Source organism: Palaemon carinicauda, chromosome 19 (genome assembly GCF_036898095.1).
Source record: "Palaemon carinicauda isolate YSFRI2023 chromosome 19, ASM3689809v2, whole genome shotgun sequence".
NCBI classification, from domain to species: Eukaryota; Metazoa; Arthropoda; class Malacostraca; order Decapoda; family Palaemonidae; genus Palaemon; species Palaemon carinicauda.
Window position 1 is genome coordinate 28,640,236 of NC_090743.1, and position 12,500 is coordinate 28,652,735.

Consider the following 12,500-nt stretch of genomic DNA (forward strand, 5'->3'; position numbering starts at 1 on the left):
ATTATAAATTCACTGCAAATGACATCAAACTATTTAGACTGCTCTCTTGATTAGTGTGGATTCTGTGAAATATTAAATGCATCTAAGTACCTTAATAGTATGCAAAAATTATACCCCAAAATTGTGCTGGATGTTTTTTTTTTTTTTAATTACACTTATTTTACTCCATATTTAAATATTCTTGGATTTAATATGGTACGTCTATTAATTTACACAAAACTTTGGCTTTACATCTCTTATATGATATTCAATTATGCTGTAAATTATTTTATAAGGCAATTCAATCATTTGAGCTTCATTGCTGACTTTCTTAAGGTCAAATAATGAATTTGCAGACAGTATTTTTCAAGGATGGCGTAATTTTTTCGTCTGTCAAAAAGAATAACTTAAATTCATCTTGTTTTTCATTTTGGAGAGCTCTTGTGATATCCTATTCCAGAAGAAAACGAAAACAGGGAAATGTATTTCCCTTTAGACAAGACAAAATTCGGCTATTTTCATACTAGATTATCTTGAGTTAGCTTGGGTTGGAATAAGAAGGTAGATAAAAGAATTATGTAACAAACTAAAACTAAAAATGTATTCTGTGAGTGCTTATTTCTCGAAACCAGCGTGCCTTTCCCAGAATCAATTAATCATTTCCAGCTCTTTACATGACAGTTTAAAATCCATGCAAGTTTCATTAATTAACTGTTGAAATTGGGGCCATATGGTTGACGACCGGGATTTAACCTTTTGCTTCACCTTGACCTTGGACTCGACTTTGACATCCAACCTTAACAGCTCTTTACATACACAGTTTAAAATCCCTGCAAGTTTCATTACTCTATGATTAAAATTGTGACCGTATGGTCGATGACCGGAATTTGACCTTTTGCTTGACCTTGACGTTGGACTCGACCTTGATCTTCGATCTCAACATGTATTAATTGGCGTGGATTTTGATACACTCAAATATGAACAAAGTTTGAAGCCTCTGTGACAACGATGTCCAAACTTATGGCTGATGACGTGAATAGAGCAATTTGCTGGACGGTGACCTTGGCGTTCCAAAATTTAATCATTTCCAACTTTTTACATAAGTTACTCCATGAAAGTTTCATTACTCTACGATTAAAATTTTGGCCAGGAAGCTGTTCACAAATAAACACACGCACACAAACAGGAGGTAAAACACAACCTTCTTCCAACTTCGTTGGCGGAGGTAATTACAAATAAAACAGTTTATCTCGTTTTTAAGTAAGATATTTGATAAAGTAAAATTTCGAGGAAGTAATGAAAATTACGAGGTAGAGCATGCTAAATATTCAAGTATTGATAGTAAGGTCAAAAGAAAAGGCGTGAATGACCGGAGAGAAATATTATTTGGAGAGGAAAGCATATGAGGCTGACAAAGATATGAATTCATTGAGTGGCTATGTCGTAAGAATTGCTCTTAGAATTATTAATGAAATCTTAAAGGGGGCAAAAAAAGAAGCAGCATATAACCATCAAAAGGAGAGGTGAATCTGTTAAAACGACATAAGATGAAGAAAGGCAACGTTAGATGGAACACTTTACTGAGATCGTGAATAGAAGATATGAAGGTAATATTTTAATTGATACATCTGAAGCTGAGGAAGACCTTGATGTGCCAATGAATGAATTCAGTGTTTTTGAAGTCGAAGCTATCATTAATAAACTAAAGAGATGGAAGGCTCTTGAATACGATGGAATAACAGCTGAGATGATATTGACCGAAAATGAAGTGATTCCCAGAATGCTTACAAGATTATTTTGTAGAATGTGGTGTGAAGAGGCAAAACGTGATGAATGGGAGCTGGGAGTGTCGGTGAAAATGGCAAAAAAGGAAAAGGATACCTGACTGATTGCAATATTTACAGTGGTATCTCACTCACGTCAGTTGTCATGAAAATATATAGTATGCTTATTCTAAAGAGACTAGAGACAGAAATTGATGAAGAACTGAGAGGTGAACAAGTAGGGTTTCGAAAAGGCAGAAGTTGTACTGACCAAATTTTCATTTTCAGACATGTTGTACAGCAATGTGTAGAATTTAGAAATCCACTTTTTATGGCAATTGTGGTCTATGAAAAAGCCTTTGATAGTGTACACCAGCCAATTTTGTCCTACCTTATTATGGAGTTCCTTTTAAATATGTAAATTTGATTAAGTTTATTCATGAGAGTAGCAAGTGCAAATTTAATGTTAATGGTGCCCTATCATATGAATTTCCATTGAATAGTGGAGTACTGCAAGGGAATCTGTTGTCCACTATGTTGTTTACCCTCCTCATGTATTTTGTAATGCATAGAACAGTTGGCGATGCCGGAGAAGGATTGAATTAGATTGGTAATTGGGAATTAGCAGACATAGAGTATGCTGATGATGCTGTCCTTATTAGCAGAACGCCACAGGACTTGCAAAGGTTGCTTGCCAAAATGCATTAGATATCATATGAAGTTGGGCTCAAGATAAATAGAAGATAGACGATGATGAGAACGAAATATGCAATGGAAGATGAAATATAATTGGAAGGATAAAGGATTAATGAGATGGAATCATTTGAATATTTAGGAACCATGATCTCTAATGCAGGGTGTTTAGAATTAGAGTTTTATTAAAGATTGAAAAAGGAAATCAGACAATTGCTAGGTTAAGTAAAATTTGGAAATCAAATCGCCTGAAAGTACATATAAAAATTAGGCTATATATAAGGTTATTGAGATCGGTGTTGCTATATGGACATGAGTCGTGGTATGACAATGAAACAATATCGAACAGATTTTGTCGATTTCAGAACAAAGCCCTCAGAAGAATATTGGGAGTTAAATGGCAGGTCAGGATTAGAAATGAAACTATAAGAGAGATTACTCAAGTGCCATATGCGGGTGATATCATGGTGAGGGGTAGATGGAGATGGTTTAGGCATGCTCTTTGCACTCCCCAAGAGAGATTGGTTCACCAAACTTTCAACTGGTCTCCACAAGGCACTAGAAGAGTTGGAGGGCCCAGTCCTTCATGCCTAAGGACTATGAAACGTGGCATGAGAGATAATGAATAGAGAGGTATTGAATTAAAAGCTCAAGATAGAGACTACTGGTGAAATCTAACTGAGGCACTTTGCGTCAATAAGCGTAGGTGATGGTGATAAAATAATGGGTATAATAGCGTATATGGGAACGTTAAAATAGTGTAATATACAAGTATAATGAAATTACCTATAATCATGGTAGGGTCATATGTTTTTCATGATTTTGAGAAAACTAACTCTGAATTCCATATTGTTTCTTTTTTTGTTGTTCAGCTAATACCATTTTCTGTTTAAGAGTAAGAAGCTCACAGATATGAGTGGAGTTACTGTTATATAGTTTATTAGGATCTTTATCATGCCTTTTGGAACTATTTAATCTCATTTTAAGTTCTTTGTGCTATTTTGTTCATGGTATCGTAAAGTATCTTTACGTTTTCATTCAAGCTTCGTTTATCTTGGAGTGGTTTTGATATGAAATTCTTTAAATTAAAAAGAAAAAAGAAAAAAAAATAGGAAAATCTAATTTCAGGTAGATTGATACACTGTAAATATTTTTAAATTACTTTAGGAAGTAAGAAATTATTGTTTACACGTGCCTAAGCATACTTGAAATCATTTTGAATAATGAAAACATTCAGCTGGTAATACAAAAATAGGTTATTTTCCTGGTCAATTTCCGGTACTGAATACACCAAATGATTATTGTAATTCTTATCGTGCCTTTACGGATGAACTGGTAACATATTTTTGTATTAAAAAAATTGCAAAAGATTTTAACGAAAGACAACCAGCTTCGGTTGCCAGTATATAAGTAATTAAGCTGGTTAACAGATTTTCATTTGAAAAGCTGCTTCCGTTTTGTGAAAGGAAATCGTATATGAACTCAGGATATTAAATTTCTTCAAGGTAAAAGTCCAACTTTCTTGTTATAATCATATTAAAAATACGCTCTCTCTCTCTCTCTCTCTCTCTCTCTCTCTCTCTCTCTCTCTCTCTCTCTCTCTCTCTCTCTCTCTCTCTCTCTCTCTCTCTCAAAAGTCCGTCCTCCTAGATGTTTTAATGATATTAAAGATACGTTCTCTCTCTCTCTCTCTCTCTCTCTCTCTCTCTCTCTCTCTCTCTCTCTCTCTCTCTCTCTCTCTCTCTCTCTCTCTCTCAAGTTATTTGCGTACCCTGAATTTTTTCTCATAAGCTTCAATTTCGTTTGTTATGTCAATCCTGAATTTTCTGTCCTTGTTAGTTGAAATGTACCTAGCAAATTGTATCAACTTCGATGACTTCAGGGGTATATCCAGTTATTAACTTTGATAACTTTTTTCTTTTTCAGGAACAGGGATCGTTGTTACTAAGTTTACATCAAGGATTTAATCTTTGTTGATCAAACCAAATCACAGGATAAGAGTCATATCTATTGAATTTACACCAAGTAAGTTTCCATGTACTTTACATCTATTGTTTTTGTAGATCACATAACCTTATTCACCCAATTATTATAGGTATGCTTCACTATATCACTCTCCCACATACATCACTTGGTCATATGCAGAATAATAACTAATACCAGTTGTTAAATAATATTGAGGTAAGAAGGGTAGCCTTATAAATTACGTAAACAGTGCAGTAAATTTATATTGCAAAGGCAAATCAACGCTCTTAAGTTTTCCGTATATATATATATATATATATATATATATATATATATATATATATATATATATATACATATGCATACATATACATATATATATATATATATATATATATATATATATATATATATATATATGTATGTGTGTGTGTGTGTGTGTGGGAGGGTATGTGTGTGTACACTGTAGACTACATACATACAAATGTAGAACAACCTTTTTACGCAATATATAAAAGATATTCCTTCCTATTTCTAAAGACTTTTTACTTATATATTTGTCGTGCGACGTTCTGTAACGGATGAATATTATGTAAATTCATATTAATATAATAATAATTATTATTATTATTATTATTATTATTATTATTATTATTATTATTATTACTTGAAAAGCACAATGCTATAAGCCCGAGGACTCCAAGAGGGAAAATATCCCAGTGAAGAAAGGAAATAAGGAAACTACAAGAAGAGTTATTAACAAATAAATAAAATATTTCAAGAAAAGTAACAACATTAAAATAAATCTATCCTATATAAACTATAAAAACTTCGAAAAAACAAGAAGAGAAATAAGATGGAATAGTGTGCGCGAGTGTTCCCTCAAGCAAGAGAACTCTAACCCAAGACCATGGAAGGCCATGGTACAGAGGCAATGGCACTACCCAAGACTAGAGAACAATAATTTGATTTTGGAGGGTCCTTCTCCTAGAAGAGCTGCTTACCGTAGCTAAACAGTCTCTTCTACCCTTACCAAGAGGAATGTATCCACTGAACAATTACATGCAGTAGTTAACTCATTGACCGAGGAAGAATTGTTTGGTAATCGTAGTGTTTTCAGGTGTATGAGGACAGAGGAGAATATGTAAAGAATAGACCAGACTATTCGGTGTATATATAGGCAAAAGGAAAATAACCTGTAACCAGAGGGATCCAATGTACTGCTTGGCCAGTCAAAGAACCCAATAACTCTCTAGCGGTAATATCTCAGTATATATATATATATATATATATATATATATATATATATATATATATATATATATATATATATATATATTTATATATATGTATATAGTATATATGTGTGTATAGATATATGTATATATATATATATATATATATATATATGTTTGTGTGTTTGTATGGGTTAGAGTTCTCTTGCTTGAGGGTACACTCGGGTACACTGTTCAGTCTTATTTCTTTTCCTCTTGCTGTTTTGAAGTTTTTATAGTTTATATAAGAGATATTTATTTTAATATTGTTACGCTCATTAGAATATTTTATTTTTCTTTGTTTCCTTTACTCACTGGGCTATTTTCCATGTTGGAGCCTTGGGCTTGTAGCATCCTGCCTTTCCAACTAGGGTTGTAGCTTAGCAAGTAATGATAATAACAATAATAATAATAATAATAATATTAATATATACATACATACATATATATATATATAAATATATATATATATATATATATATATATATATATATATATATATATATATATATATATATATTATATAGTTCCGCATATACACCCATATGTCATACAAATGCCCCTTGCAATAATAAAAAGGAATATCATCTCTATCAAGTAAGATTTATCATCTCTATCAAGTAAGATTGATGCTAATATTTGAGTAGGTAGAGTACTGGAGGATTTAATCATCACACCTTATGGAAGGCAAATATAATTTGATGCTAGTTAATGACTTCCAGCAAATTATATGTACACAAGATATTGGAAAATGACATTCAATATGCCTGTGTAATGTACGTCTCTTCTGGAGACTTTTAGAAGAACTTGAGACTTTGAGCGTTAACTTTGTTGAAGTTTCATAAATCTTCACTTGTTTCAAAGACATTAAAATTTGATTCCCAGTTTTTTTTTGGGGGTGGGGGGGGGACATGGAACGTCATTGGTTTAATAAGCTCTTGAGATTTCGCTTATTGGACATCGTTCAGTGACGCGAAGTGCTGTAAAGGCAGTTGCTTCTGTCAAGAAGATAGGTTCACAAGAGCTTAGGATTAAAGAAAATTTTTATTTTAAAGCTTGTAATCAATATTCAGAATATGGGAAGTTTACATATATCGGTTATTGTATTTTCTGAGTGGGAATACATTAACGGGGTGAAAGGGTTTTTGTACCACCATGTCAGCAAAGGAGTACTAGTCAGGTACACTCGTACTTGCTTGGTTCGCTCTGAACGATCAGACAAAAGTCTCCCATTATCACCAATCTGCACTGGCTAGCTTGGTGATGAAAATTAGCAAAATAATAGACATATATAAAGACATGTCTGAGGCCTTTGTCACAGTGGATTATAAACGGCTGTATTCGTTGTTGTCGTGTTTTTGAAAGAAATGTTTTATTTATTAAAGGTGTGATTATCAAAAACATACACGAGTATTCCACTGAATGGTTTGGTGAAATGTAAATTTTATTGTCCATTCGTGAAGGTCTTATCATCTCGCTCAGCAAATCTTTCTGAACCTTGTCGGATGAAAATGTATCGTGGGAAATCCTATAGCATGGAAATTCTGTTTGTTTCTCAGTATAAGATCGTGGTGAAGTGGAAATTCTTTTATCCATTCGTAATCGTTATGTTTTGAACTGCAAATCTTTCTAGACTTAGTGCATGTAAGGATATCGTGCTAAATATTCCAGGATATAAATTCTGTTTGTAAGGACGATTTTTGTGTGGTGCCAATTAGCAAGAAAATATTGTTTAGTGTCGGCTTTCGTAAAAACCGTAAAAGGATTTATGAAGTATTTCGCTGTGCTAACGAGCCATGTTCCTTGTATGTTATGTATATCGCATGAGATATATTAGTGACATGGCATTTTCAAATATTAAACCAAAAACAATGGTAATCACCCCAACTATATTGAAAATTACTTGATATATTTTCAGCAATAAAACTGTCATATATATATATATATATATATATATATATATATATATATATACACATATATATACACACACACACACATATATATATATATATATATATATATATATATATATATATATATAATATATATCACAAACTAGAGGACCTGTTATATCAAAATTACCCTCTGTAATTATATGCTTCATATGGGTGTATGTGTTGGAAATCATTGCTATCAAGGCACTAAATTCCAATATTAAAAGATGCTTTCACCACAGACCAATAAAACACAGACGATAAACGCCTATGGGCGTAATGTAATCGCTATACTAATGCTGCCAGCAAGCGTGAAAGTATAACCGCATGTCAAAAATGGCTGGAACGACGCACCAAAGTCGTAGGTGCTGCGAATATAATTGCCCAAATTCACGTAGAAACAGCCCCGAAATTTGATATTTCACATTTCTCAATAAAGGAGATCTAGAATGATATGTTTTTGTAATATTAATGATGGAGTCATTTTGATTTAATAAACATAGTCACGACAGTGGTGGTAATGTTAGACTCGATTGAAGGTCGTCGGTACTCACAGTAGTCTGAGGTGTGAATCTAGCTGTAAGCTTACGATAATAAGTTATTGAATTTGAAATAACGCTGAATATTGTGCATTTACAATACAATAATAATCAATGGGGTGAACTTGTTGAGTAAATAATAATCAACAGGTACCAACAACACAGGTTAAAATCATACCATACGTTCATGTGTATCTACAATAGAGTTTCTACTCCGTAATCGTTGTAGATATCTACGTGATTGTTATTTGATATGTGAAGTGGTGCTACTACAGCTATTGAAAACACTACTCGATGATGGTGGTGAAAACCTGTTAAGGTTTATGAAGTCATGAAAAAATGCAGTTGTATTACCACCATTACCGCCTACATGTATAGCTGTTCATTTTTTCATTGTATTGAACGTCTTTCTGGTACGACTAAGAGTGCTCTTGTGCTTGAAATAAAATATAGATTACGATAATTGATGCCTAATTTCGATAATATATTTTTCAATTAAGATAAACATATTCTTTACTCTTAAAATATTCATAATATGAATATTTTGTTTAACTAAACATCAAGGGTAAAAATAGATTTGCTTGAGAAAGAAATGGGTACACAACGTGAAAAGAAAATTCATTGTACCAGAATTGTTGATTGTCACCAGAGTCTGCAAGATCCGATGGAAGTCACTGTATCAGCACCAAAATTTTTTTATTGTGTGAATAGCATTTTACAGGCGACCACTTTATGAATCCCGCAGAAAAAGGTAAAGTATTTATTAAATAAGGTTTTAAAGTAGAAAAAATATACATTTTAGAATTTCGAGGAAATTCTCAGATTGGTAAATTAAATGAACAGAAAAATATAGCACCATACTATCACTTTCCTCACATACACACATAAAAACATAAAAACATACAAGCTTCAAAATTGACCAAGGCAAATAAATGCCTTGGTGCCCCTGATTTTATTTTCTTATTTTAACCAAATACTGGCTGTAAGTTGCCTTATCTCCCAGAAACTTGTATTCAAGGTTATATATATATATATATATATATATATATATATATATATATATATATATATATGTGTGTGTGTGTGTGTGTGTAATGGACATTGCAACTGGTTTTACTTTGGCACCAGACGGCGCCGCGGTATACTAATTACAAGTTTTAGTATGGCCGTTTACCGTCTGTGTTTTGTTGGTCTGTGCTTTCACCATGTTTGAGAATCCACATACACGACTGAATTCAGATATGACACTAAAGGTATACAGTATACTGTATTTCCTAAAATACCAACTTTCTCTATTTCTCTTTCAAAATTTTAAAAAACTGATATAAATTTATGAGTGAAATCTTTTTCTTCTATTTTGATTTATGTGTATTTACATGTATCAGTTTGCGTACCGCGTTAGATAGTGTAATGTTGCGAAGCGTTATTATTATTATTATTATTATTATTATTATTATTATTATTATTATTATCATTACTTGCTAAGCTATAACCCTAGTTGGAAAAGCCGGATGCTGTAAGCTCAGGGTATCCAACAGGGAAAATAGCCCAGTGAGGAAAGGAAAAAAGGAAAAATAAATTATATTAAGATGAGTAACAACACTAAAATAAACATCTCCTATGTAAACTATAAAACCTATAACACAACTAGAGGAAGAGAAATAAGATAGAATAGTGTGCTAGATTGTACCCTCAAGCATGAGAACTCTAACCCAAGACAGTGGAAGACCATGGTATAGAGGCTATGGCACTACCCAGGACTAAAGAACAATGGTTTAATTTTGGAGTGTCCTTCTAGAAGAGCTGCTCACCATAGCTAAAGAGTCTTTTCTACCCTTATCAAGGGGAAAGTGGCCACTGAATAATTACAATGCAATAACCCCTTTGGGTGAAGAAGAATTGTTTGGTAATCTCAGTATTCGCAAAAGTTTATACCAAAGAGGAAAGTACGAATCATTTCTTGTAGGACAAGAAATAGAGATTCAATAATACCACGATAGCTTGTTAGTAAAATGTGTGGATTGGCATTGAAGATTTAAAGTTTAAAAGATCTTTGTAATAAGTTGTATAAATTTATATACATGATAAAGAATTTATGATTGAAGCCACATTCTACGAATCACGGCGAAGTTCGTACTATCAATCAACATATTCTATAGAACCTAACCATATCACCATATAGAGTTGGTAACATCCCTCACTAGGTGTTTGTATTCTTTTGTTATGTATTACAGTGGGTTCAATCTTTTACTAAGCTATCAGATCAAATAAGAATTCTAATGTGACTAAAATTTTTGAACGCCACAAGATGTCTTAATATTTGTCATGCATAAGGAATTAGTGACTTGGATGAGCAAAAGGAGCTTAATGTCATACTTCCGAAAGGTCGAAAGGAATTTAACATTGGCCAGAGCATTTTAATTATACAGGCTAAAGTCTTGATCTATGGAAAACGTAATCAACCAAGAAAACAAATTTCTATTGTAAGGTCAAGGGGATACTTGTTGGTCAAATGTCCAGGAGTTTAACCTTAGCGATAACACATGGACTTTATAATATTGTAAGTTTTTAAGTTTTTTTTTACTCAAAATCTACTACCATAGCTGATCTATAGTATTTAACTTAGTGTTATTCAGGTGTCAACGTGAATAGAGAATTCAATATCTGTTACATGTTGCTATCTGTTTGATGGATTCTTTATATTCAACTTATTCAGTGTATTTGACCTGTTCGTCCCTATTTAAGGTTTTGCTTGCATGCCCGGTGCTTTTATTTCTTTTAGATCTCCCTCTATACGATTGTTCCTATTACATTTCGTTTGATCAACGGTCATACACTTACTTCATCTGAAGACTTTCCCTGCTTCAACGTGGCATCGAACCTAGGCAGTAATTAGGTTAATGTTCTGTAGAGAAAAGTAATTTCACATCTTGTGTGACCTCGTAACATCCATCCGATTACACGAATTAGTGATATTGTTTCTCCTAATTTCAATTTATTCCTGTTGTGTTTACTTGGACAGTGATATGTCTCTTGAAGTAAGGAACTGATGACCTTGTCTATTACAGGATGATTATATAAGAAAAGAAAAAAAGGGGGGGGGATACATTTAAATGGTTTGAATGAAAATAAACGCATTTCTTGTCATAAAACGCAGCCTCAAATGTTTGTTCATATCAGTTAATAACAAAAGAGATTTGAAATTTTTTGACATTTATGACTGGATAAAAGAATACAATAAAACTAACAATAGCAAAATTGGAGAGTTATGGCTTAAAGGATTTAGAAAAGTTATTTTATGTGAATAGCCTGAATATATATATATATATATATATATATATATATATATATATATATATATATATATATATATATATATATATATATATATATGAATGAATGAACATCTAGATGGAGTGTAACGTCAACAAAAAGTTTTAGACATAGAATCATGGAAGTTTAAGCATAAAATGGATTTTTATGCAAACTATTTATAAAAAAAAAAAGAACAAGGAAAATCAACGCAGGGTGTTAAGTAGTGGAATGTATTATTATGGCAAAAGTATGAAATTTTGTTTAGCCAATATAGGTTTAAAAACGCCTTGCGGTTATGTATTCAGCTTAAGACACCGTTTAAATTGGAAAATGTTCGCCCGCTACTTATATCCTTGATGGCGTTTTAATGAATATACATTAATAGTTGAAAATGCTGCTGGAGTGAACATGCATAGTATTGTGCAAAACTAAATTTGCTGTAAGTATCAGTGGGGACATTCAGTTTGTTTAAAACTCAGTAGGGACATTCATTTCATTTAAAACTCTCAGCTCTCAAATTGTCTTGCTGATTAAAGATTGGTGAAATTAGGTGTGTGTATATGTGTGTGTGTGTGTGTGAGAGAGAGAGAGAGAGAGAGAGAGAGAGAGAGAGAGAGAGAGAGAGAGAGAGAGAGAGAGAGAGAGATTTTTTGGGCATGCGTTAGTGCGTGTGTGAGAGATAGAGGTGGCGATGATGACAATTGAGTCAAGAAGTTTTAATTATTTTTCTAATCCCCCTGGTGTCTTATAATTACAAAAAGATTGAAAGAATTAGCAAGTAAATTATAAGAGTCGACTCGTATGAAAAGAAGAATATCAGAGTAGAGCGAAATTGTTATATCGAAGGTGAAAATCAGAATATTTCTATATCAAAGTGTCAATAGCAAAAATAAAAAAAATAAAAATATCTAAAGGAATACACCTGAATAGTTTGCATGAAAACATACATATTTCGTCTCAAATATTTTTCATATTTTGCCTTTTTTGGAAGACGCAATATGTATATACACATTAAAAGTACTTTAAAAGAAAAAA